Source organism: Pleurodeles waltl, chromosome 8, assembly GCF_031143425.1.
Source record: "Pleurodeles waltl isolate 20211129_DDA chromosome 8, aPleWal1.hap1.20221129, whole genome shotgun sequence".
NCBI lineage: Eukaryota > Metazoa > Chordata > Amphibia > Caudata > Salamandridae > Pleurodeles > Pleurodeles waltl.
In genome coordinates, this window is record NC_090447.1 from 400,442,514 (window position 1) to 400,467,547 (window position 25,034).

Below are 25,034 nucleotides of genomic sequence, written 5' to 3' on the forward strand. Positions count from 1 at the left end.
GGTTATTCTGCTCATATTTTTAATTTTTCAGGTAAACACTTGATTCAGATATATTTTCATTTATATGTGTTTTAGAGTTCATAACTTTGTTGCCTTTGGTAGGTTTCCTGTGTTCTATCGGACTTGCATCTAATTACACCTATTTTTTAGGTTCCGAAACTACGACCAATTGACTCTACCAGGATTCCTTCCGCAGTGAAGTCGAGGAAGTGTGACGTGTCTCGGGCCATTTATACTGACGTGAAGGAGGGCACCTCATTGGATACTCGTTACCATGGCGGCGGGCTCATGGAACTTGTAGTTTTTCTGTTCATGTTTTGTTTAACTTTGAACTTGCTGTTGAATAAAGAGTGAAGAAAGATTTGCATAATCCTCGCCTCCGTGTCCTTAATAGAATTGAAACTTTCCTTCACGATAGCTAGGAAATTTCGTATTACATAGCCCACCACTTGCATAAAAAAAGTGCTAGTTACACTTCTTTGGCCAAGTCCTCTTTAGAAAACCATGACCCCAGCCCCTACTTTTTCATCCCATTTAAAGCACTACCTGATAAGCAGCTGAGCTGGTGCACAGTTTTCGTTTTGGATGTGAAAGTACAGAACAAGTTCCAGTGTCAGCGAGATTACACAAAACCCTTATGTCTCAAAGCTCTCGAGAACGAGATGCTTCTTTATACACAGAGCGGAACTGTCACATCACCATTCTGCTGCAAGGCTGTAGAACTGTACAACTGCTCCAAACGCACCGCGAATACGTAAAGCAACGCCCCAAATAAAAAAATAATCTGAACACCATTTTAGTACTCCTAGAAACCGAAGCTGGCGTTCGTCATCGTTAATCCCAGCAGAGACAACATTAGACCAGGAATCGGAGGCAGTGAGGAGGCAGGCGGGACTTCCGGAAGAGGAGGGAACGCCAAGAAGGCCGGCTGACAGTTCGCCAATCACTGCCTACAGACCATGCTGTGTCCCGCCTATTTTCGAAATATTGAGCGTTGATTCGATAAGCCCTGGCAACTGTGATCGGTTCCTAAGGTAAACATAGACAGGTACTCTGAGTGGCAGCCCGGGGTCTGCATGTGGTTTTGCTACAAAATCAGACGCTGCAAGGAATCTTGAAGAATCCGGAACAGAAGAACCAAAGAGGTAAGTGGGAAGTGTACATGCAAACAGTTCATAGGGGTTATGTATATCCAGAACATCACCACTACAGGTCTTATGTGCCTGCGTACTCCACATTTTCACTGAATTCTAGGAGAGCACGAACCCGCAGCTTTTAAGTGATTCCTCAATCAAATGTCACTTTTGCTAACAAAGTAACCGATTCACTGACTCTTGGAACTAGTTATCTATTTCACAGCACTTCAATAGAAAGAAGAGGTGGCACTCAGTACAACTATAGCAGGTTGATATGTATGACCAGTCATAAGATTACTCATGCATTTTCTATTTTCTCCTCTATTCTGTCTATCGTGTTCCAGTTTCCAAAGCTTCTTGTGCTCTTAATTTCAATGCACACGTGATGATTTACCGCTCTGTGAAACTAAATTATCAAACATGATCCATAATAGCAGGACTGGAGGATTTAATGATTGGTAAGTGTGTGGCAGATTTGCCACATTTGCAAGTTTAGGATTATGGACGATTTTGTTGGTGGTTCTGGTTGAGCTAGTCTGCAGAGTAGGCAAATCCCTACAAACGTATTCGTTTGAGACTGTTCACCTTCTCCTTGCAGGTAGTTTGCTATCTTGGAAGAACACACACATTTGGTCAGTTCAAAGGGCAGAAACGTGTTTATAGGTTGCAGAGTCAAAGGGAAGAACTCCATGTTTCATGGAAGGGAAGAGGAAGGGGTTTCTCCAAGGGGAAAATAATTGTGAATCTGGCCTCTTTCACCATTTGTTCACTAAAATAGTCCACGTAGTGTGGAACCACATATGAAAATGATGGGTCTATCTATGTACATGCAGGTTGTTTGGCTCAAAAGGCATCGTTTCTGTTTTCGACCAAAAAATCACCATTTCCGTATCAATTGGACATTTCAGTGCATGCTGGCATTGGTACACAACAGCTGAGCATGACTTTTAAAATGTTTGAAATGACTATTGTCTTACTGCTCTTACATACCATTAAGATAATGACTATTCAGCTAATACAATTGATTGATTAATAGATTCTGCATCTCATTTTACAAGAAATGTTCCAGTGCTTTACCTTTCTTTGTGCCTCAAACAAAGAGCTCCTTAGCTTTTGTCAAGGATTACCTGAAAGGCTGCCTGTTTATTAAAAAACGCAGAACTTGGTGCTTATCCAGAAGACGTAAACATTTTACACCATGTATCAAATATTCCCTTCCTAGCCAAAGTTCTGTAACTCTGAAAATAACCTTCTTGACAACCAGGACAGGTACATTATGCTTCTTTACTTAATGAGGCAAAAGGTAACACATTAAGAGGACTACTGGGCAAGAAATTGCTCTTAATATCTTCCAGAGCACAAATAGCAGGTCGGCAAAAATATTAACTTCAATAAAACATCTGAAATTGGAACAGGTCTGTAACTAATCTGCCGCATCAATTTGAGCGTGTTCTGAATAAACAGTCTAGACGGATCTCCTGGTGGGAAGAGTAGTAAGACGTAGATTGCGCAAAAACGCATGGAAGAACACTAACACCTACAGGGCACCAATTGCACAATCCTACATGAATACTGAGATATTATTTGAAAATTGAAGTGCTTCAAATCGAATGGTTGCTCTCAATTCACGATTTACCATAATAGCACCCACCGAGTAAGAACAAGAGCTGCAGGTTATGTCATTACCCCCGGAAAGATTTACTGCACGTAGTATGTGTCTGTCCAGTCTTATTGCCGTGGCACAGAATATACTTCTGAAATATTTTAATCTTAAATGGCATCAGAACCCGCCGATAAGCAGCATTGTTCTGCATGAAATGGCCTTCGTCACAAATTATAACATGCTTTGCTAACTTTCTCTTAAAAGTACACCAGTTTTTAAAACTGAACAACTCTGAATTTGAGGCAAATGAATTGTCTGGGGCCTAAGAATAATTTATTCTTAAAAAGCTCTGACTACAGGGGAAAAAAGCCCCTTCACTGAACCTGGCTAACAAAGCAGCATTGCTGTCTTATTCATTGGGGGGCCAAGGAGTGAACTAAGGGCCAGATGTAGAAAGCATTTTGCATGGTGCAAACTGCGAAAATCGCAGTTTGCGCCATGCAAAATGCTCATCGCGATGCTCAATCACAATTTGCGAGTCTGTACTGACTCGCAAATTGTGAATGCGACTCGCAAATAGGAAGGGGTGTCCCCTTCCTATTTGCGACTCGCATCGCAATGCTAAATTGCTTTGGCCCAGGGCCAGATGTAGGAAGTTCCGATTTTCCAAATCGGAAATTGCGAGTCGGTGCTACTCACAATTTCTGATTCGCAAAATTGGATGCAGAACGGTGTCTCAGACTCCGTCTGCGGGTCGCAAAGACCCACCTCATTAATATTAACGGGGTGGGTCGCATTTTGTGACCCCATAGCGAGTCCCTGCACTCACAGGGATGGTGGCCTGCTGAAGACAGCAGACCTCCATGTCTGTGACTGCTTTTTAAATAAAGCTGTTTTTTTAATTTATTTTGCAGCCTGCTTTCCTTAAAGGAAAACGAGTTGCAAAATAAAAAAAATAACAAAACCATTTGGTTTCATTTTTTCAGAGTAGGCAGTGCTCTGAAAAAACCTTTTTGGCAACATTCACAAAGGGGAAGGGGTCCCTTAGGGACCCCTTCCCTTTTGCGAATGAGTTACCACCAGTGTGACACTGGTGGTAACTGCGAATTGCTTTGCGACCGCATTCGCGGTCACAAAGCAATTTAGCATCGCGATGCGAGTTGCAAATAGGAAGGGGACACCCCATCCTATTTGCAAGTCGCATTCACAATTTGGGAGTTGGTACTGACTCGCAAATTGTGAATGTGCATCGCAATGAGCATTTTGCATGGTGCAAACCTCGATTTTCGCAGTTTGCACCATGCAAAATGCTTCCTACATCTAGCCCTAAGACTCCTGAAGGAACTGTATGCCAAACTGGCCAAATATTGTTGATTGGCCCGATGACAAGAGACGATTATCCAAACCTTCATGCTGATTAGTACTTTTCCCCTTTTACTTTATTGGCACAGTTTTAGTTGCTGCCACTTAAGGGAGTTTTTTTTTTTTAAGTGAATGCTTATGTTTTGCTAGTTTTGATTGTTGAAACTTATCCTTAACTGGGACTACCGCACAGCCGCATGTAATCTGAGTAATGTTCGGTGTTTTGAAACTGCTGCCGAATAGCATTTTCACTCCCAGCCGTGCAAACACATCCTTGTCGATGTTACCCATTTTAAAACTCTGATATTTAATTACTCACTGTGTGTTATACAAACGTCTGGATGGTCTGATGAATTAGCAACGTCATTTTGCTTTTGTTTTATAATTGCAATGGTTTTTATTAACCTCGCAAATAAATATGTGTTTTGACGTACAAGGTGGTCGTATAAGGGCCAACATGACCCATTCCCCATGCCTTACAGGAGCTTGCGCTCCTGCAGCAAAATATATTTATACATTTAAAAAAAAACACTTACCATTAACAGTGAAGCAGCTGACATTGCCATACCACTAGATGGCAGCTGACATTGTAATACCATTACATGGTGCCATATGCCATTTTCTATCTTTCCCTGGAGAACATGTTTTTAAACTTAGAATTAGATGCTTATGTTACTTGGCAATAGCAGAAGAAGTGTTCAGTGGTTCCCGCATCGTGCCTTCTTGTCAGCGGCCCGCAAAAAAGATATGACAAGCCCATTGACAACAGTCACAGTTTAGGTCTGGTTGCAGCACAGAGTCTGTATTACACATAGTGGATGATGCTCTGCACATAGAGGGTAAAAGAGATTTATGTTTTAGTTTTCTCAACCATTGTTTTTGAGGCTGTCAAGTATTCCTCTCTGCTAAACATTTTGGAAGAGCGTATGGAATGAACTAGTACAGTTATGAAATGTTGCTATTCTTGCCTAGAAAATTGCTTTCAACAAATAAAAATGTGGAACTTTTGTCTCAACCCATCGTCTCTCCAGCAAGGAATTCTCCTCAGTCTATCTACATTAAGGCTTTTTAAATCTTTACATTGAACCTGTGATTTCGCTTCTGAGGCTTTCAAACATATCTTAATATATGTACTCTTATGACTTTCAGATGTATATGAAAGTGCCTTACTTAGAAACATTGGCAACTTCCACTGACACTTATAGACCTTTAGACATGGATGTTGCTGCTGTATCTCAAAATAAACACACTCAAAATGGAGTTCCTTCTGATTACCACTGTACATTGCATCATTTGAGAACATTCCTAATACAGATTAAATCCTGCTGAAAAAGTATGGGGATACGTAATCTCAAGAAACCAACTGTGATTGGGGAGAGGGGCTAACAGGACATGATACCTTTGCACAAGCATTGATCTTCTGGCTTTTCATCTGAGGCTATCCTTATCATTTTTTCTCCTCCGCCTTGTTTGAGTGGTGGTTAGGTCAAATGAGGCTACCTTCCAGATTGGAGCCCTGATCTATGGCAATACACAGAGCCTTAGTGAGGGTGTGCATACAATGATCAACAGCTCCCTTTACTTAGGTCTATTGTGGTGTGGTCTTGTGATGGTGAATACCCGTATATTCAAGGTACTCTCTGAGTTCAGCCCCTTGAAATAGGGGTCTTTTGTCAGTCCAGAGTTCCTCTGGGACGCCAAACATGGAAACTGTCTTTCCCAGGCGCGTTAGGCCTTTCGACATGCCCTCGAATTGGTTACCTCCATATTCAGATATTTCTAGTATATATCCACTATCCCCATATTGAGCCGCCCATCACAGAAATTCACAAACTCTAGATTGACTTTGGACCGTAGTGCCTTGCAAGGTGCCTCGGTTCCTATGGGTGCTGGGGCGCTGGCCCCTTCGGTGAGCTGGAACACTTTGCAGCACTTCACGGATTCATTAATTGCTTACTTGAGGACAGGGAACTATACATTGTCTTTGTTGTGCACCTTGTTTTTGAATGGTCCCTAGTTTACTTCATGGGCCAGCTTGACTATCTTTCAGTGCTGCATTCTGGTTATCACTATTTAGTTTCCTCTCATGAGGAGGCCATCCAGGGTGGCACTTAGCTTCTTTCTCACCCTCCATAGCCCCAACAGGCTGTTCCTGTCTACTTGTACCCATTGGTTGGCATCGTGCAGGAGCACCTTTCACTCTCACAAGCATACCATCCCTAGAGTATTCTGGAGGGCACCATAACTTCAGGCGCTACCGTGATCTTCTCCAGGGTCATAGCCTTCAGACATGCTCTATGGCCCGCCATGCTTATGTACGTATCTGTGAACCTTCCCTGGTGGTCTGCTCAGCCCCTTGATTGTGGGGTCAGCTGGGTTCCCTTTCCCTCATTGATAGGCCACTGTGAGCCAGCACTTTTGCAGGTGTATTGCTCATCTCTCAATCCATGGCAAAAGGTGAGGGGCTTAGGCTTCAAATACGCTAACCAGTGTTTTGTGATCCGTGATCACTTTGAACTTGCAGCCATACAGATATGAGTGAAATTGGTTAGACCCGACTTTAACACGAGGGCTTCCTTCTCTATCTAGGTGTAGCATTTTTCTGTTCCCATCAAAGCTCAGCTTGTGAAGATGATTGGAGCCCACATCCCCGGCTCACTCTCTTGTGTCAAAACTGCACCCAGCCCCACCGGACTGGCATTATTGATCAGCTCCATGGCCTTCAAGGCATCAAAGTAGACCACCGTCATGTTGTTTAGCAAGGATTGCTTGAGTCTCTCATAAGCAGCTACTTGTTTGGCTCCCTAGCCCCATTTGGCATGAATTTTCATTAAAGCACTCAGTGGCCATGGAAGGGTTGCCCGGTTCGAGATGAACTAGCTATAGTATGTTGCCATGGAGAGGAAACTGCACCTCTGAGGCACTTTGAGTGGCAGGGGCTTGCTTAATGACTTCAGATTTGCGGGAGTTTACCTTGAGTCCTTCCTTCGAGAACACATACCCAAAGTACAATATATGTGGTGCGAAGAACAAACATTTTTCTCTGTTTAGGAGCCCACACTCACTGCTTATCATAGGCTGTCGTGCAGGCATCAGTACTGTTCCTGTAGTGTGGACAAATAAATCAGAATATGACCCCTTGTTGCCCTGAGAAGATTTGCTGTATGGTGTTTTGAAACACCTGGGCTTCTGACAATTTTCCAAAGCATTAAGGTGTCAGTATGTCAATGTGTGTGGAGGGCACGCCGTTAGCTAAGATACTTTTCAAAAGACGTACCAAGGTCTACGGATCATATTCCTATCACCTCAGCATATCTACCTCTTGGCAGCTGAACTAGCATGGTGATTGAATAGCTTGAAGGAATAATGCAGAAAAACAGATCTTTCATGGCCCATGAAAACCCTTATGGAGATTATTGTTTAAGAGATTAAACAGATACCGGATTTTGGAGCTGTTTTGGTACTGTATTGGACTGATACTATGTACGGATCGTTGGTTGAGATTCGGTACTCCTAACTTTTTTCAGAGACACTACATGCCTTGAAGAAGGCCCCTGGCAGGGACAAAACACGTGTCGGCTGAACTCTTCATGCGACCAAGATCATCAACACATTTGTGCTTTTGTTTAAAAAAAACACATTCATTTGTTCATGGTCTGTTTGGGTGTTTAGTAAAAAATACTGTTTAGTTCAACTATTGGATTCTCTATATCATTATTTTTTGTGTACATACTATATATCACCACGTGTGTTATTGTTATGTGTTTCCAGACCATAATGTACTAACTGTGTAATACAATAGTTAAGAATGTTCTGCTACTTTCTACATACATTGGTCTTGGCAGAGGTTTCCTAAGCTCAAAATGTACACATCTTGGCAACAGATGTGTTGAAGTGTGTTGAGCATCATTGCTAAACTACTAGTGAAACTAAGAGAGATGTGCGACCTAATAGATCACTGTAGCCCTGATTTAAGTTGAAATCAGAATATAGTTACTGATGTTCGAGACCCCTTGTAGCTCTGAGAAGGTTTCCTGTAAGGTGTTTTGAAACACCCGGGCTTCTGACAATATTCCGAAGTTTAGCCTCTATATTGCTGCAGTCCAAGATGTGTTGAGTTAGTCATTATATAGTGATTCTCAGTATCCAACAGTAGTTAGCAGTACCCCGTATTGAGGTCTAATGTTGAGAACCACTGTGTCCCATTTAGGTCAGCTATAATGCTGTCCCTGGTCTGGGTTATGTGCTGTTCTCTTTGATCACCTTGTTAGATAGGCACATTTCAATACAGAGCATGATCACTCCAGTCTATCTGTTTATTTCCCCGTAAAAACAATGGGTGATAACTGCGGTTTAGGGCCAGGCACCCTCTCAGTTACGTTCATAAGTTCCAGCTTTTCGAAGTCTTGCTCAACAAGGGTCGATAGGTGAAAAAGCAGACTCCGGTGCAGAAAGTAAAAAGTAGAAATATTTTATAGTTAGATTAATTAAAATCGTTACAATGCGCTAAGACTTCACGGTTATTATAAATTATATTCAAATCTTCAACAAAATAATGACATTTAATTAAAATTGATCTAAAGGTGTTTTTTGAGAAAACATATGTATTCATTTAGAGTTCATGCCTGAAGAGATCTTAGTGAGGCTCTATGATGAAAAATGTAATACATCTCGGATCTTAAAATTAGATTCATGAAAGGAACGCTGCACCTAGTGCAAAGATGAGTTACAAGATGGTAAGATTACAGAATGCTTCTTTTCTGCCACCGTGGAATGTTTGGTTGGCTTAAGGGTTCACCTGATGAGCGAGCCTTCCAGGCTGGCAGTCTGAAGCAGTGAGTATTTTTTGTCTACTGCAGTAAGATATTTGGTAAATGGATGGCTTAACTGGATATTAGAGCCTTTCAATCATTGCTTCCTAGCATGTTCTGCTGTTCAGCAGTTTGAAAAGGAGTTTGAAGAGGCAGATTCTATCAGTGAATTTTGGACAGGTGCATAATAGATGAAATTATGATTCATGAAGAAAGTGACATAATCTGCACCTTTTATCTATGTCCTTTGGCCGATATGTTAGATGACTATCCTTTGAAGGGCACAGACCAAATCGACATTGTAGGAATTTCATTTTTGTTCTTGAGTGAAAAAGGTTCCTGTAAGTATTCTTAGGGTCTGAGATGTTTGTAGGAGTTGATGGTTGCTCACACATGGGAGTGTTTGCAATTAGTATTTTTGTCCTTCATTAAGGAAACTCTTATGGCCATCCTGTTAGCAGCCTTTTTAAATTAATTATGGGATTTTAATGTCGGACTACAGAACCTGTAAACCAAACAGCTTAAATGAGATGGTTAGTAGTTCAAACCATTGCTTTTTCCAGGCCCTGGTATTGTTGTACATTTTCAGCTAAATGTGAATTCTTAAGGAATTGTTAATGGAATGTTTCATTTTATGCTTGAGTTTGATAAACCTGAGTTGCCTAAAATAAACTGGTTGTGGAGTCCAAATTCCATCCTAATCTGAATTTTCCTGTATAATTTTGCTATAACTGAGTTCAAAGAGCAGGCAGTGTTGTTTGGAAGTGCAGCCAAGCCATTATTCCGTGCTTGATCTAGTTTGCTTATGATGGTTTTCAACAGAGAATTCAAGATGGACCCTTCTAGTTTGGAGTGTAACTGTCTGAATGCATACAAGAGTGACTTGCCTTTGTCTTCAGGGCTGCTTTGTTCTCTTGGAAAGTTCTTGAAAGATCGAACATGATACCTAGGTCTTTGTGTGAGCTTACAATTTTGGCTTTCCGCTTATTGATTAACCAGGCTCTTTTCTTTTTAATTTTTGATTCTATTACCATAGTTTTGAATTTTTCTAAGTTTCTCTCCAGATTGTTGTTATTACATTAGTTTGCCAGTTCATCCAGCAGTCGCTGTAATCCATTTGGGGTTATGTTCATTACTAAGAAGCCATCTGCATATTGTAGGATTGGTAAGTGTAATTGAGATACTTTTAGTGGGCCAGCTTTCACTTTTTCTGTGCTCCTGTGAGATAGCCTGAATTTGTTTTAAAAAGCGTGTGCGCCAATACACACCCCTGCTTGAGCCCATTTAGGGTGTAGATTTTCCAGGAAACTATACACTGCTTACCTATTTTTACTCAGACCCATGTATCTGTGTATAGAATGTGGATTGCCTTGACGATTGGAGGAGGGATTAACCATTTAGATAGTTCTGAAAACAAAAGCTGTCATAACATTTTATCATAAACCGATTTAAGGTTGATAAAGCCTACTTGCATTGTTATGTGTGTTGATATGGTTTTTGAATTTAAGACTGAGTGTGTGGTAATATTTTGGTCTGCTCCTATACTACGTTGGAAGCCGGTTTAAGTTAATGGAATTATCTTCTGTTCTTCAGTCCAATCTACTGGATTTTGTAGAATACAACTGACAAAATATTTGGCCTCAGTATCAAGCAATGCTATCAGCCTGTTAATCGAGGAGTTGGTAGCATCACCCTATTTGTATATTGGCTGCAAGACTGATCTCTGCCAAGAGTCTAGAATTGTTTGAAAATAAATACATTAATTGCAAAGCTGAGTAAAAAGGTTGACCCGGTGCAAGAGTTTATTTAAAAATTGCACCTGGGAGGCCATTGGTGCCTGGGGTACCATCTTTCCTCCCCTTTCCTATGTTGAATGTAATCTCGTTTGGGGTTTTCCATTCCTTGTATTCGAGGAACCGCTGGTGCTTTGTCTGGGTTTTATAGATGGCTGTGGCTGCAGATATTTTAGCATTAGAGTTTGTTTTAAAAACCTTCATATATAAATGTTCAGGAAGGACAATACAAATAAGAGTATCATTTTGCATGCATGTAACACTGGAGTCCATTATTACATGTCTGGAGGGAACAGGTGCAATAAAAATACCATCAATGACAGTTAACCAGACATACCATTAGAGGGTGGAGCAGGCTCAGAAAGGGAAGAAGCAAAGACGGTAGGAGCAAAGCGTGTCTCAAAGCTGAGAAGACAATTGGCTGTTATAGGTTAGGGGGTGTTCTGGTCTTGGGGGACTGTGTCAAAAGTCAATAAGTAGTCCTGGAGTGACTGCTAAAGGTCTCTTGGTCATGAGATCGGTGGTTGTAGCATGACATAGATTTCGTTAGTGTGTTGCAATAGATTAAATTGCTGATCCAGGCCTTAGCTGTTGGGCAAACCCCACTACCCCAGTGTAGTGCTATCTCTCTTTTCAGCAGTAATAGTGCAAGGGCTGTGTATCTACGGATCATCTTGGGAACGTCTGTCACATGGCCAAGGAGGGCCATAAGAGGGTCAGATGGAGTTCAATATCTATCATTAAGAAGAGATGCTCATATACCTCAGTCCAATAGGCCCTAATATGTGGACAAGTGTGTGTGAGGTGTGCAAAGTCAGCGTCAGGTACATTGCATTTAGGATAATTGGAAGGTCTTGTAGGACCTAATTTAGCCATCATGCTAGGAGTAATGTAAGCCCTGTGCAGAAATTTAAATTGGAGCATTTTGTGTCTGCGGCGATTGGTTTAATCTGCTTGCAGCAGTAGGACCACTCTTTAAGAGTCAGGGCACAGCTCAGGTCAGTTCCCCATTGTTCCCTCATCTTCCCATCATGGGTGAACTTTAGTAGCAAGCAAGCTTTATACAGTTTAGAAATCAGCCTACCCCCTTCAGAGTCCGCTATAAGCAAAGTCAATGGAGAGAAGTCCTTGGCAGCTATGGTGTATGTGGGGATGCGGGCACGAAGTGAGGCATGAAGGCAGCATAGCAGAAAGATGTCCATCTGTGTAGCCTGGGTGAATCTAACGTTGTGAGTTTGTGAAAGGACGAGTCCATTAGGGAAGATATCTCCCATTGTGTGTAGGTTGAATTTACTAAGTGTGGTTTGTACTATTCACTCCTGTGCAGGTGGGATCCACGGGATGTAAGACATTGGAAGTAAAGGGAAATGCAGGAGCCATGTCCAGAGGAGCCAATTACGTTCATTCTAGGCCCAACAGGTCATGGATAATGTTTGGCTATCAGTGGAATCAAGTATGATTCTGCTAAGTAGGATGGAGGATAGTGGAATGCCCTCTGCTTGATCCCTCTCCGGGATGGAGTAGGGCAGTCTGGCATCTGTATGGACCCAATGAGAGGCAAACTGGGGCTTGTGCCACCAGGTAATACATTTTAAAGTCTGGGACTCTGAATCCACCTCTGTCGTAAGGTAGCACCAGGGTATTCCACTGAACCCTTGGAGTTTGGCCAGCCCAGATGAAACGCAACAGCAGGTCCCCAGAAGTTGCAAAAAATGTGTTGGGGATATTGAGAAATCGATAACAAAACCATGGCAATACTACCATTTTAATAATGGCTATCTGTCCTGCCATGAAGAGTGGAAGTCGTATCCACCTCTGTATCTGGACTGTTAGTTTTTCAATGGCAGGCCCATACTTCAGGAGGAGCACTTGTTCTTTATTCCTGTGTAAGATAATGCCAAGATATTTAGTGGAATAATCGCACAGCTGCAGTGGATATTCACACGGTACCACCAATGTGGCGTCGGTTAGGAAGAAAAATTCTGATTTTGACCCATTGACGTTAAGTCCAGAAAAGCTCCCAAAGTGAATAATTTCTCGAATGACCGGAGCAAGATTTTGAGCGGGATCACCAGCGGAAACAATAAAATATCGTTGGTAAACATGGAAATGAGTAGAGGGCCCGGTCGAAGGTGAAGTCTGGGGTGCATGTGTTCTTCTTGTAGGTGGCGTACCAATGGGTCCATGGGGATAATGAACAATAACGGTAATAGGGGGCACCCCTGCCGTGTACTTTTAGTGATCGTAAATTGGCCAGTGAGTGATCCATTCACACAAAGCCTTGACACTGAATGGGAATGGAGGAGCATGGTAAAAGCGATGAAGCAATTAGGGAGTCCGAGCTTCTGGAGCATAGCCCAAAGGAAAGGCCACTCTAAGGAGTCAAAGGCTTTTTCTGAATTGAGCAGGGATGTGGCCTCAGGAGTCTCTGGTGAGAACTTAGTAAGCACCGAAAATATTGAAAGGAGGTAAAAAGTAGTAGACCTGTGAGAAAGGAATCCAGTCTGGACAGTAGAGATCATTTGGTCAATTAACAATGCCAATCAGATATATACCACTTTGGGGAGAATTTTATTATCAAAATTTAGTAATGAACAGGGCCGATTTGAGGTGCAGAGATGGGGGTCCTTGTTAGGCCTAAGCAGGAGTGAAATCACAGCTTCCCATAGCTCTCTTCGAGGGATTCAGCAAGTGTTAGAACTGGGGTCTTTGGTTGGCAGTCAGGTTACCCCCTGTCCAGGCAATGACCCTCACTCTAGTCAGGGTAAGTCACACACAATCCAAATTATCCTGTGCCGACCCTGTGGTAGCTTGGCACTGAGCAGTCAGGCTTCACTTAGAAGGCAATGTGTACTGTATTTGAGCAATAACTCATGTAATAACACAGTAGAACACCACAAAAATACACCACACAGTGTTTAGAAAAATATGTAATATTTATCTGGTAAGATGTAGGTCAAAACAATTAAGATTTAGTACATGTTGAAATATAATTTAGAAAATTATGTAAAGAGTCTTTAGTTCTTAAAAAGCAACAAATGTCTCTTGCAAGCACAAAGTACCTGGTTTGCGTTCAAAGTCTCAGCAAGGGACCACAGAGGAGGAGTTGCGTGGAAAACGAGGAGGTGTGGGTCGATTGTTCCGGCGCACACAGACAATGCGTCGTTGAACTTTCACGCAGGGCAGGCTTTGCGTTGATTTCCGGCACGGAGACTGGGATCCTCTTTGGGTTGCGGGGTTTTCGGACGCCCGGGGATGATGCGTTGAAATCCTTGCCGTGCAGGACGAAGTCACAGGGGCTGTGGCAATCTAGTGGGCGTTGCGTGGAAATGTCTGCCACACGGCAGGCGCTGCGTCGATTCTTCCCAGGAAGTTGGGCTGCGTCATTCTAGCTCAGCTTTGCATTGATCCAGTGGGCCATGCATTGAATTTTTGGTCAGAACGCTGGTGCTGCGTAGTTTTCCTCTTCGGAAAGTCAGGCTGCATCAATCCGGTTCGGCGTGCAGTGATTTTCTCACCGCAAGGCAGGCTGTGCGTTGTTTCTTGCAGGCTGTGCGTTGATTTTCGCTGCACAAGGAGTTCTTTTGCAGGAATGAAGTCTTTTTGGTCCTGAGACTTCAGGGAACAGGAGGCAAGCTTTATCCAAGCCCTTGGAGAGCTCTTCTCAGCAGAGGACAGAAAGGCAGCAGGGCAACAGCAGGGCAGCAGTCCTTTGCAGAAAAGCAGTCAGGTGAGTCCTTTGGGAAGCCAGGCAGTTCCTCTTGGAGGTTGCAGGTTCTGGTTCGAGGTTTCTTCTCCAGTGGTATCTTGTCCAGAAGTGTCTTGTGAAGTAGAAGTGTCTGAGTTGGTAGGGTCAGAGACCCTGCTTCAATACCCAAATGTGCTTTTGAAGTGGGGGAGACTTCAAAGAGTGGCTTAGAAGTACACAAGGTCCCCTTTCAGTTCCATCCTGTCTGCCATGGTCCCAGTAAGTGATATGGCAGTCCTGTGTGTGGGCAGGCTACTGTCCTTTGACATGTAAGTGTCAGGCCCTCCACCCCCCAGCCCAGGAAGACCCATTCAATATGCAGATGAGTGCAAGTGTGACTGAGCATCCCGTGTTTGGGGTTTGTCTAAGTGAATGCACAAGGGAGCTGTCAACTAATCCTAGCCAGACGTGGATTGTAAGGCACAGAAGGATTTAAGTGCAGAGAAATGCTCACTTTCTAAAAAGTAGCATTTCTAAAATAGTAATATAAAATCCAACTTCACCAATAAGCAGGACTTTCTATTACCATTCTGGTCATACTAATTATGACCTGACTACTCCTTTCAGATCAGGATCTACCATTCGAACAGTATATGAGGGTAGCCCTGATGCTATCTTATGAAAGGAGCAGGCCTCAGAGCAGTGTAAAACAAATTTAGGAGTTTTACACTACCAAGACATATAGAACACACATGTTCATGTCCTGCCTTTTACCTACATAGCACCCTGCCCTATGGGCTACCTAGGGTCTACCTTGGGGGTGACTTATATGTAGAAAAAGATGAGTTTAAGGCTTGGCAATTACTTTTAAATGCCAAGTCGAAGTGGCAGTGAAACTGCACACACAGGCCCTGCAGTGGCTGGCCTGAGACATGGTGAGGGGGCTACTTATGTGGGTGGCACAACCAGTGCTGCAGCCCACTAGTAGCATTTAATTTATAGGTCCTGGGCACATGTAGTGCACTTAACTAGGGTCTTACAAGTAAATTAAATAAGCCAATTGGGTATGAGCCAATGTCACCATGTTTTAAGGAGAGAACATATGCACTTTAGCACTGATTAGCAGTGGTAAAGTGCGTAGAGTCCTAAAGCCAGCAAAATGAGGTCAGAAAAAGAGAAGGAGGAAGGCAAAAAGTTTGGGGATGACCCTGCAGACAGGCCATTTCCAATAGCAAGCATGTCCAACAGATGGGGACAAGGATAGATTTATACATTTTATAGAGGATACCTGTTAAACTGCCAAGGCTGGGGCCGTGGTACCGTCAAAGGAATGGATGTCCTGTGTTATTTCCTCTCAGTCAGTTCACTCAGAAATTGGCATTTATATGTAAGTAATCCACACCATTGCTACCTCCTTAAGGTCGGCTCCTCTGGCATCAATGCCACCTGTGAGTTTAGTAGAGTATAGCTGTTCGTAATAATGAATTAGGGCACCAGTAATATCAGCAATATGAGTGACTCATTTGCCAGTGTCAAGCAGAAGTTCAGTTATGTAGTTGGTACTGCTGTTTGGACGAAGCAAGTGTGCTAGTGTGCATGCCGGACGCTCACCCTTTCCATATTGATAAGCCTGGGCATATTTTCCCAAATATGCAACTTCTCTTTCCGTCAGGGAGCAGAACTCGTCCATCATTGTTGAGCAGTTGTATAAGTGTGTAACATCGGGCCGTTGAATGTTGGACCCATCAATGTCCTTAAGTGCAGTTTCTACATATTTGATATTATTCTGAATGTTGCAGAGGACACCAGTGTGTTTTGAAATACATTAGCCCCGGATGTATGCCTTGAAGGCATCAGATAGGGTGGTTTGTTGAGTAACGGAGCTGGTGTTCAAACTAAAGAACTCTAGGATAGATTCCCGGAGCTCCGTGTGGAACACATCATTCAAAAGGGCGGTGCCAGGAAAGCACCACCACGTGAAGAGAAATGTTAAGAGTTATACATACTGGAGAGTAGTCTGACAACATGTGTGGCAGGTGCTGCACATCCCTAAACCAGGGGAGAACATCTGGTGGCAGTAGCCAGTAGTCAATGTGCTTCCAAACTGTATGAGGTGTGGAGTAAAATGTATAAAAGTGTTTTGTATGGTGGGTATGTCTCCATGCATTTACAGAGAATGTGTGTCCTGAGTGTCCCCAAGACCCTGAGCTGCCTGTGGTTTGCTAGTATTATGTATCCCGGTGGAGTCGAGCAGTGGGTTCTGTACCAGATTGAAATCCCCCCTGAATAAGACAGTAATGCCGTCAAAGCTGGCCATGATGGAGAAGAGGTCATGAAAAAAGTCAGGTTCATTTACATTAGGAGTATATATGTTCACCAGGAGCACACAATGGTCAGCCAACCACCCAGCCAAAACCACGTATCCTCCCCCTTTGTCCAGGAAACGAGCAGTGAGGCTAAAGGGGGAGCTCCTGTGTATAAGTGTGCATACCCCCTAGAGTAGGAGCTGTAGATAAATACCTATGTTGTCCCCATGACTTTTTGAAGACAGTGGAATCTTGCGGAGGAAGGTCTGTTTCCTGCAGGAAAGCAGTTTTCGCCCCATGCCTATTGAGATAGGCCATCACCTGCTTATCCTTACAGAGGTTATTTAAGCCCCTAATGTTCCAAGTCCAGCATGTGATCTCAGCTATAGCGACCTGTCCGCCTGTATTCTCAGCCACAATGGGCTGTTTGTGGTCTGTATGATAAGTATGACAAATTATGTAGTCCCCTCCTGTTAATGGATGGGTGTGAAACACAGAAAAAAGCAACAGTTCTCAAATAAACGACTACCCAACACCCACCACCCACACAGAGCTTCTAACAGCTCAGTGAGTCCCTTATAAGGCAACAAGCAAACAAAAACCCTAAAGAACATAATGCGGTATACACCAGGATGGCGGACAATGCTATGGTCATCTCAGCCTATGTGAAGATGACAGCTAATGCATAGTAATAGTTTGGTTTCAGGTAACTTCAATGGTACCCTGTCAAGAACATGGCAGTGAGAGAAGGGTAGGGGAACGCCCATGAGTATACTTTTATATCCATCACCCTGACAGGCACAGGTAGGGGTGTTCAGCCAGAGGGAAAAAGGTCCGACCCCTGTGAGTTTTGTAGGCCTGCTGGTGAATGAGTTGGCGAAGATCTCGGCGTGGCGGCACCATTAGGAGTCATTATCTTGCAGAATGATAATGCCGCTGCCAGAGTGTCGCAAAATTCGGGCCTTCACCTCGGTATCCACCTGGAGCCTGGCAGGGTATAACATGCCAGAGATATGGCCTTGTGTGGGGAGAAGTTTTTTGACTTCTTAAATTTGCTGCTCGTCTCCTGAACCATCAAGGTAAAATCAGGGTAGAGAGAGATGGTTGAACCTTGGTATTGCAATGAGTCCTGCTCATGAATCAGTAGGAGTGCTGTGTCTCTGTCTCTAAAGAACAACAAGCACGCAGTTATGGGACATGGAGGTGCTCCTGGTGGTGGTCTGCATCCCTGTGATCTATGAGCATGCTCCATCACAAAGGTGTCTGTAAAACTTTGATGCTCAAACAGTTCATTCAGCAACCACTTCACAAACTGGTCCAGGCATCCCTATATTGGTGGGTTCTGCAATGCCTGTATTGCAGATATTGTTCCTGCATGATCTTGAGGAGATGTTCCATCTTATCCAGGCGTTTGGTGAGAGAAAAGGCTCCGTCTTTCAGGCCTGATCTATGTTCTTCTGCACCATCCAGACGGGCATTGTGGAGGTCAATGTTTTCTCCCATACAGTCCAGGTGACTTGTCAGTGTATCAAAATGGGCGTATATGGGTAAAACCCAGCCCATAGTTCGGCCATAATAGCACAGGTCCCAGTGAGGTGATCCTCCATCGCAGGGTCAGGTCTGCGCTTCTCCACGTTTGGAGTGGGCTATGGTCTACCGGATTGTCTGGGCCTTTCAAAAGAGAGCTTGCATTGTTTAGGGTCGCCCTTCCCCATAATTGCGGTTGTGTGGACCCAGAAAGGTTAACCCGCCAAGGTGGTGGTCAGGGGCATGGCCATGTCCCACAGAGTCACCTCCGATGTGATAGTTGCAGACAGCAGTTGGAGGTAGGCCATGATGCAGCACTGAGAACTGAATGTGCAATGATGGCACCTATAATCCCAAAGGCTGGAGCACCCCCTTGGCAGAAGGCGGAGAGTCAGCAAGACCAGCTCCCCAGAGGCCAGTGGGTGATCTGGGCGAATCCAAAGTGCTAAGGGTGCAGCAGTAAGATGATGTAGTTCACGCAGTCTCTAAATGTGGCAGATCCCAATTAGTGAGAAGGGGAATGGTGAGGGTCATGGTGGCAGTAGATTAGCGTCAGTGGAGGAGGGAGAGCTGAGCAGCTGGTGTGGTGTGGGGTGGCGCTGCTGTGTAGAATTTAAGCATTCTCCCCATCTATGCCAGAACATTAAAGGCTCAGCTGGGCCACCCGCAGTGAAGAGGCAGCGAGATTTCCAGTAGGCTGAATGTTGGGCCCGGCGATAAAGCGATTACTTCACCGCAGCCCGAACAAGGCCGCTGAGCATGCACAGATGGGCCTCAATAGGCCATAAAGTCTCATCGGGGCCGATGGTAGAGGAGGGGGTGTTCCAGCGCAGGTGAGGACAATGGCAGGCATCACAGTCCGCATGGTGGCCAATGGTGGTGGTGATAAGGTGCTTTTGTATCGCTCAGCAAATGTCAGTAGGCTGTCCGCCCAATCACAGCGGCGTCCTCACGAGAAATAGCAGTATATCTATAGCTCTGTTGGGCCACAGGTTGCAGTGCATGTGCATCCGAAAGTACACCATGTGGACCACACAAGCCCAGCGGGGCCCAAAAGGCTAGTCCTCAGGCCCACCCACAGACCCTGTCAGCACAGGGCCTCTGTGGAATGTCAGCCCCGACTACACATCCACAGGCTTGCAGCCTCTGCACATCATTTTTGTCCCAGGAGGCAGAGTATCATGTGGCAGGGCATGGGGTCATGTATCCAAACAGGGTGGATGGAGAGGGATCAGTATCGGAGCCTGCAAACCACGATTATTGGGCTGTCGGGCAAGAGCTTTACTGCCGCATGGCCATTTTAGATGCCAGCTTGGCCACCCCCCCTTTAGCATTAGAGTTAATTTTAGCCAGCGATAAAGAATTATTGTCTGGTTGGATAATGTACAAGGATTGAAGAAAGAGAAACCAAGCCCTTTCGGACATGCATTGTTTTTCTAATAGGGAATAAGTGTGTGCCGTTTGGTTGATAAGGACCCCAGATTGTTTTGAATTGCCCTTCCTGTAAGCACTTAGAAGGTTGATCCAGAGTTTGTCATGAGTTGTTTTTGGGAAGGAGACTTTTCTATGCAGCAGGAGCAATGCGCGGCATAGCCACGCAACCATTTCCATGCTTGCCTGAACCACGCAAATGCGTGGTTAAGGCACCATGCATATGCATGGTTTGGCACACAGCAGGAGCAGCCGGGAGAGGAATGTGGTGGTCGGGTAAGTGGGGCTGGGGTGGGGGATTTTTAAGGACAGATGGTGTGAGTGTTAGAGTTAAGGGCGGGGGGGTTTTAGGACAGGATGGGGTAGGTTTTAGGGTTTCAGGAGGGGTGGTGGGTCAGGGTAGTTTTTAGGAAAGGGTAGGTTTTAGGGTTTAGGGTGGGGTGGAGGGGTCAGAGTAGTTATTAGGACAGTGCAGAGTAGTAGGTTTTAGGGTTCAGAGAGGGGGCAGGGGGTTTGGGGGTAGTTTTCAGGACAGGGTGGGGTAGTTTTTAAGGACAGGGTAGGTTTTAGGGTTCAGGGTGGGGTCAGGGTAGTTTTTAGGTCAGGGTGAGGTAGGCTTTAGGGTTGAGGGCAGGGTTGGAATAGTTTTCAGGACAGGGTGGGGTAGGTTTTAGGAAAGGGTCGGGTAGGTTTTAGGCCTTAGGAGGAGCTGGGGGCCCAGGTATTTTTTAGGACAGGGCAGGATAGGTTTTAGGGCTTAGGGTGGGGGGGGCAGGGTACTTTTTAGGACAGGGTGGGGTAGTTTTTCGGACAAGGTATGTTTTAGGGTTTACGGTGGGGGGCAGGGTAGTTCTTATGACAGGGTGGTGTAGTTTTTAGGATACTGTAGGTTTTAGGGTTTAGGGTGTGGGCAAGGTAGTTTTTAGGGCAGGGTGGGGAGAGTTTTTAGGACAGGGTAGGTTTTAGGGTTCAGGGTGGGGTAGGGGTAGGTTTTAGGACAGGACGAGGTAGGTTTTAGGGTTTAGGGCAGGGGTCAGGGTAGTTTTAAGGGCAGGGCAGGGTAGGTATTATGGTTTAGGACTGGGGCAGGGTTTTGGGGTAGTTTTTAGGACAGGGTGGGGTAGTTTTGAGGACAGGGTAGGTTTTAGGGTTTAGGGCGAGGGGATCAGGGGGCAGTATTACACAACCACGCATGCCATTACCACATATACTTTTACTAAGCATGTTTTTACAATGAAATCAGTTGTAAAAGCATGTGTGGTAAAGGCATGCATGGTAAAGATGCAGTTATGGTTCCGACTGCGTTGTTAAGCCATGCATGCTTCTGCCATGCGTGGTTCTCTCATACAACCATTGTTTTTTTGCTATCCAGACTATTTGTTTGTAATCTTTTTTAAATTTGTTTTGACTTTTTGAATCTGGCTTGGGACCTGTGGATTTATGACCATGCATCACATTTTCTTCAAAGTTGTTTTTTAATTTTTTAAGCTCTTTGTTAAACTCTTAATGTATTTCAGTACAGATTTTTTAAGATGTTATGTTTTTGGTGGTTGTTTGGGGACACAGAATGCCGCCAGCATTGGGGACTACCTGTCTCAGGATCCTCAGCGCTGAACCATGAGATATAGTGCTTTCAGCTGTCCCGCACTGTGGGAACACAGACTGATGCCAGCATCAGGGACTACCTGTCACAGGATCCTCAGTGCGGCCCCAAGTGACTCAGGGGTGAGAGAGGGGCCACTAACTGTGCGCTATATTGTACTTTCAGCTATCTTGCAGTGCTGCAGTGAAGTTCAGGCCAAGGGCTGGCGCATCCACGCCCGTCGGAGCCTGGAGGAGGCTTGGCTGGGCCATCCCCCTAATGTTTGTCTTCTTTTCTTCAATTTTGATTAAATAAGAGTTATAGTATTCCTTGCCCTCCCCTTGTTTGCCCAACTTTGTTCACCATTAATTCCTAGCACATTTGAGCAACTTTTCAGTTCCTCTGTGTTCCATACTTAGTTTGGGTTATGTGCAAGTGTAAATTGCCTCCAGCACCAAAACAACAGTGTAGTGGTTCCAGTATTCTAACATATTTGACATCTGCTGTTGGGACAATAACCATTGAAATCATCTCAGTTGAAGAAGAACATAATTTAACTGCCAAACAAAATTAATACCCCACTCGCTGTAACCCATCACTTCTAGGGCATATTCTAACTTCTGACGAGGCCCCCAACCCACCCACATTGAGCAATGTACATTTAGTTGGGATTGCTGTCCATCAGTCATCTGCAACGGGTTCTGTCCTACCTTCATCCTCTCAGTCCTGGAAAGCAGCAAAAATGGGACATTGAAACACACTGTTGTGACATTAGAATTTGTGGGTGACCTGTTTGCAGATCACTATAGCAAACTGGAAAAGTTGCTGTATTTTACCCAACCCTTTCATGCAGGACTGACCAGTCTGTGCCAGTCTGCCACTAAAAGACAAGTTTCTAACCCCATGGGGTCTTCTCTGGGTGGAGGTGCTTCACACCTCTCCTGCAGGACCTGCCTCCTGTTACAGTGTCCCATTGCACTCCAGGTAATGGAGATGCCCATACCCTTGACCAAGTCACATGTTTGGTGGCAAGTCTGGTGGGAAAATTAGGAAAGACATGGAGGAGTGACCACTTCAGCTGGGACTACCCCTAAGGTGACCAGAGCTGAAGTGACAGAAACCTTCATCTTGTTTTGGAGGATAGGGACCAATAGGGTTAGGGATGTGTCTCCCTCCCCAAAGGAACTGGGCACAGGAAGGGTGTAGCCACCCTCAGGGACAGTAGCCATTGGCTACTGCCCTCTGACCCCTGTAGCGCCCCTAAATCTAGTATTTAGGGGCTCCCCTGAACCTCACTCACCAGATTCCTGGCAACCTCAAGAAGAAGAAACAAGAAGAAAGAAGAAGAACTGCTAAGCCGGCCCCAGCAGTGAGCACTCCTGATGACAACTTACTTGGCCGAAGCCCTACCGGCCTGTCTTTAGCTTTAAAGACCCCTGCTCCAAGAAGGCAATGCCGCCTACAGGGCCAGCAACCTCTCCAAACCCCCAGAGGACTGCCTGCTCAGCAGAAGACCAAGAACTCCTGAGGACAGTGGCCCTGTCCAAAGAAAATTACCAAAATGACTCCAAAAGTGCTCCGGATCTACAAGTCTGTCCACTCTACACCCCGATGCCCACGGCTTGGGTCCAGGTGGCCCACCAGTCCAGAGGAGGTCCCCAGGCAATTCAGACCTCGAGTCTACCCTGGGTTGACCCCTCCTGGACAACACAATGACACCTGCAGCCTGAATCCAGATGTTCTCCCTGACCACGACCAGATCCAACGAAGATGTCTGAAGCCCAAGGAAACCCCTGCACCCACAGCCCCCTGGTCTTGAGAAACCTGACCAATGGCCAGCAACATCCAGTGGGTGCCTCTCCTGCCCGTCCAGCCTCTGGTTTCCCATAACCAAACCTCTGGAACCTGGCCTGCAGCATCTTTTGTGATGCCTGGACTCCCCCTTTGAAAAGCATTGGGCGCCCAGCTCTGTGTTTGCACCCTGCACCTGGCCGTCCCTATTGCTGCTGAGGGTGTGTGTTTGGTGTGATCCTGTGGCCCCTCTGTACTGATATAAACCCCCTAGGCCTGTGTCCTGGAACCGCTGGTACTTACGTGCAATCTGTTTTCTACCAAGCACCAGCAGTCTTCATCAGATTCCAATACAAACCTGGTGCTGACTTGGACCTCTGCACCCAGCCGGCCCCGTGTTGCTGGTGGTGCACTTTTAGGGTCAGCCTAAACTTTGACCTGTCGACATCCTAAAACCCGACTGGAATCGAAAGTTATGTACTTGCCTGTTTTTGGTGCTAACACTTCTCCCTCTCCAGGACTCTACAGACACCTATGGAAAATTGCAGGGTGTCAACTTTTAAAATAGAAAATTGATACTTACTTCTGAACTGCTTTATCTGCTAAAACCAAACAAAGTACATTTGATACACATGTTTGGTACCTACTTACAACTTTACTTACCAGCAACAAAGTTCTTCTGGTTCTAGTAATAAAATAACAGAATATATTTTTGCTATATAAAACAAATTGGCCTATAGGTAGTCATTGAGTGTGTGCCTCATTTCTTGACTGTGTGTGTACAACAAATGCTTTGCACTACCCTCTGATAAGCCTAACTGCTCGACAACACTACCACAAAAGAGATAATTGGTTTTATCTACTTTAGCCTCTGTTAAGCCTCTGGGAAATCCCCGGACTCTGTGCACACTACATCTCACTTTGATATAGCATATACAGAGCAACCTTCCTACACCCCTTGCTATGCAGGCCATGACAGCAGTCTTTTTTGTAGTTGCATTGTTTTACTTGTCCTTGTGAATTCTGACCCCAATGAAAGGAAAAGCCAAATATTTGAATATGACTTTCTGAAGATGTATCAGTGAGCCATTTTGGTGCAATATCCTGTCACTACTGTTGAACTCTGTGGAAAGCAAATGAGTTGATTAGTTGGGTTTCACCCTTTTTGTTTTTACTTGTTTGTGGATGTCAGCCATATTCTTGCTTATGGCTAATAAGGCTGTTTACTTCTTGACTGGCTAGCAGGTAAGGGAACAGAGGCAAGGCGTGAATGGGAGGCTGGTGAAATGGATGTATTTGGTGTGTTTAAAACATGTCTGCTATATTGTGGACTGGCCAGCAACATTATTTTCATTATTTAAATGGGAAAATGGAGCCCGCATGTGGCCAGACCAAAGTGCAGCTTATAATGTAGAACATTTGCAAAGTTTGCATCCGTTCCTCCCACCGCTAACATACCTCATCTAAATAGCAAGTTCAATTATGACAGTTGTTCAGCTCGATCTATACTTGACTGCAGTCAAAGATTAGGGACAACAAATGTAAATATTTGTTAATACTTTTTTAAACAAACTTGCCTTGTCAGCTCAAATTCCTTAAATTTAGGGGCGAAAGCCAATCAAATAGTCAAATGATCACACCATGCAATCTAACTGTGGGCAAGCTTTATGTGTGTAGGATGAGGACAACTGGCACTAGTGCTATACTCTTCTATGGACCACAAAGTTTTAAATCTCCAGAACTCACTTTCTGCCCAGCACATTTTCCTAACTCGATTTTTCCTGATCAAGACCTTTTTATCCTGATCAGCAGGTCTGCTTGCCTGTTGCTGCCAAACCTGTTGTAGGCCTACTGTTCCCTGCAGGAGTGACATACAAGGGTCTGAAAACAGAAGGTTAGAGAGCAGTGATACTCACAGGTGGCATGAAAGGTCTACTTAAAATGTTAGTGTTTTGATAAAGGTTCAGCTGCATTAGAAGGTGTCTGGTGACTTTGACACAATCA

General features: G+C 44.6%; 1 protein-coding gene across 2 annotated transcripts in view; it reads left to right on the top strand.

Annotated features, from left to right (window-relative positions):
* The first annotated feature begins 1,074 nt into the window (after positions 1–1,074).
* VWA3B (von Willebrand factor A domain containing 3B) overlaps positions 1,075–25,034 on the top strand; it is an 829,217-nt gene continuing 805,257 nt past the window's right edge. Inside the window, exon 1 of one of the 2 annotated variants that reach the window (XM_069204269.1) lies at positions 1,075–1,145. The gene's annotated coding sequence lies outside the window, so the exon portion shown is untranslated. The remainder of the gene's footprint in view (positions 1,146–25,034) is intronic. The other variant, XM_069204271.1, reaches the window with a different exon arrangement.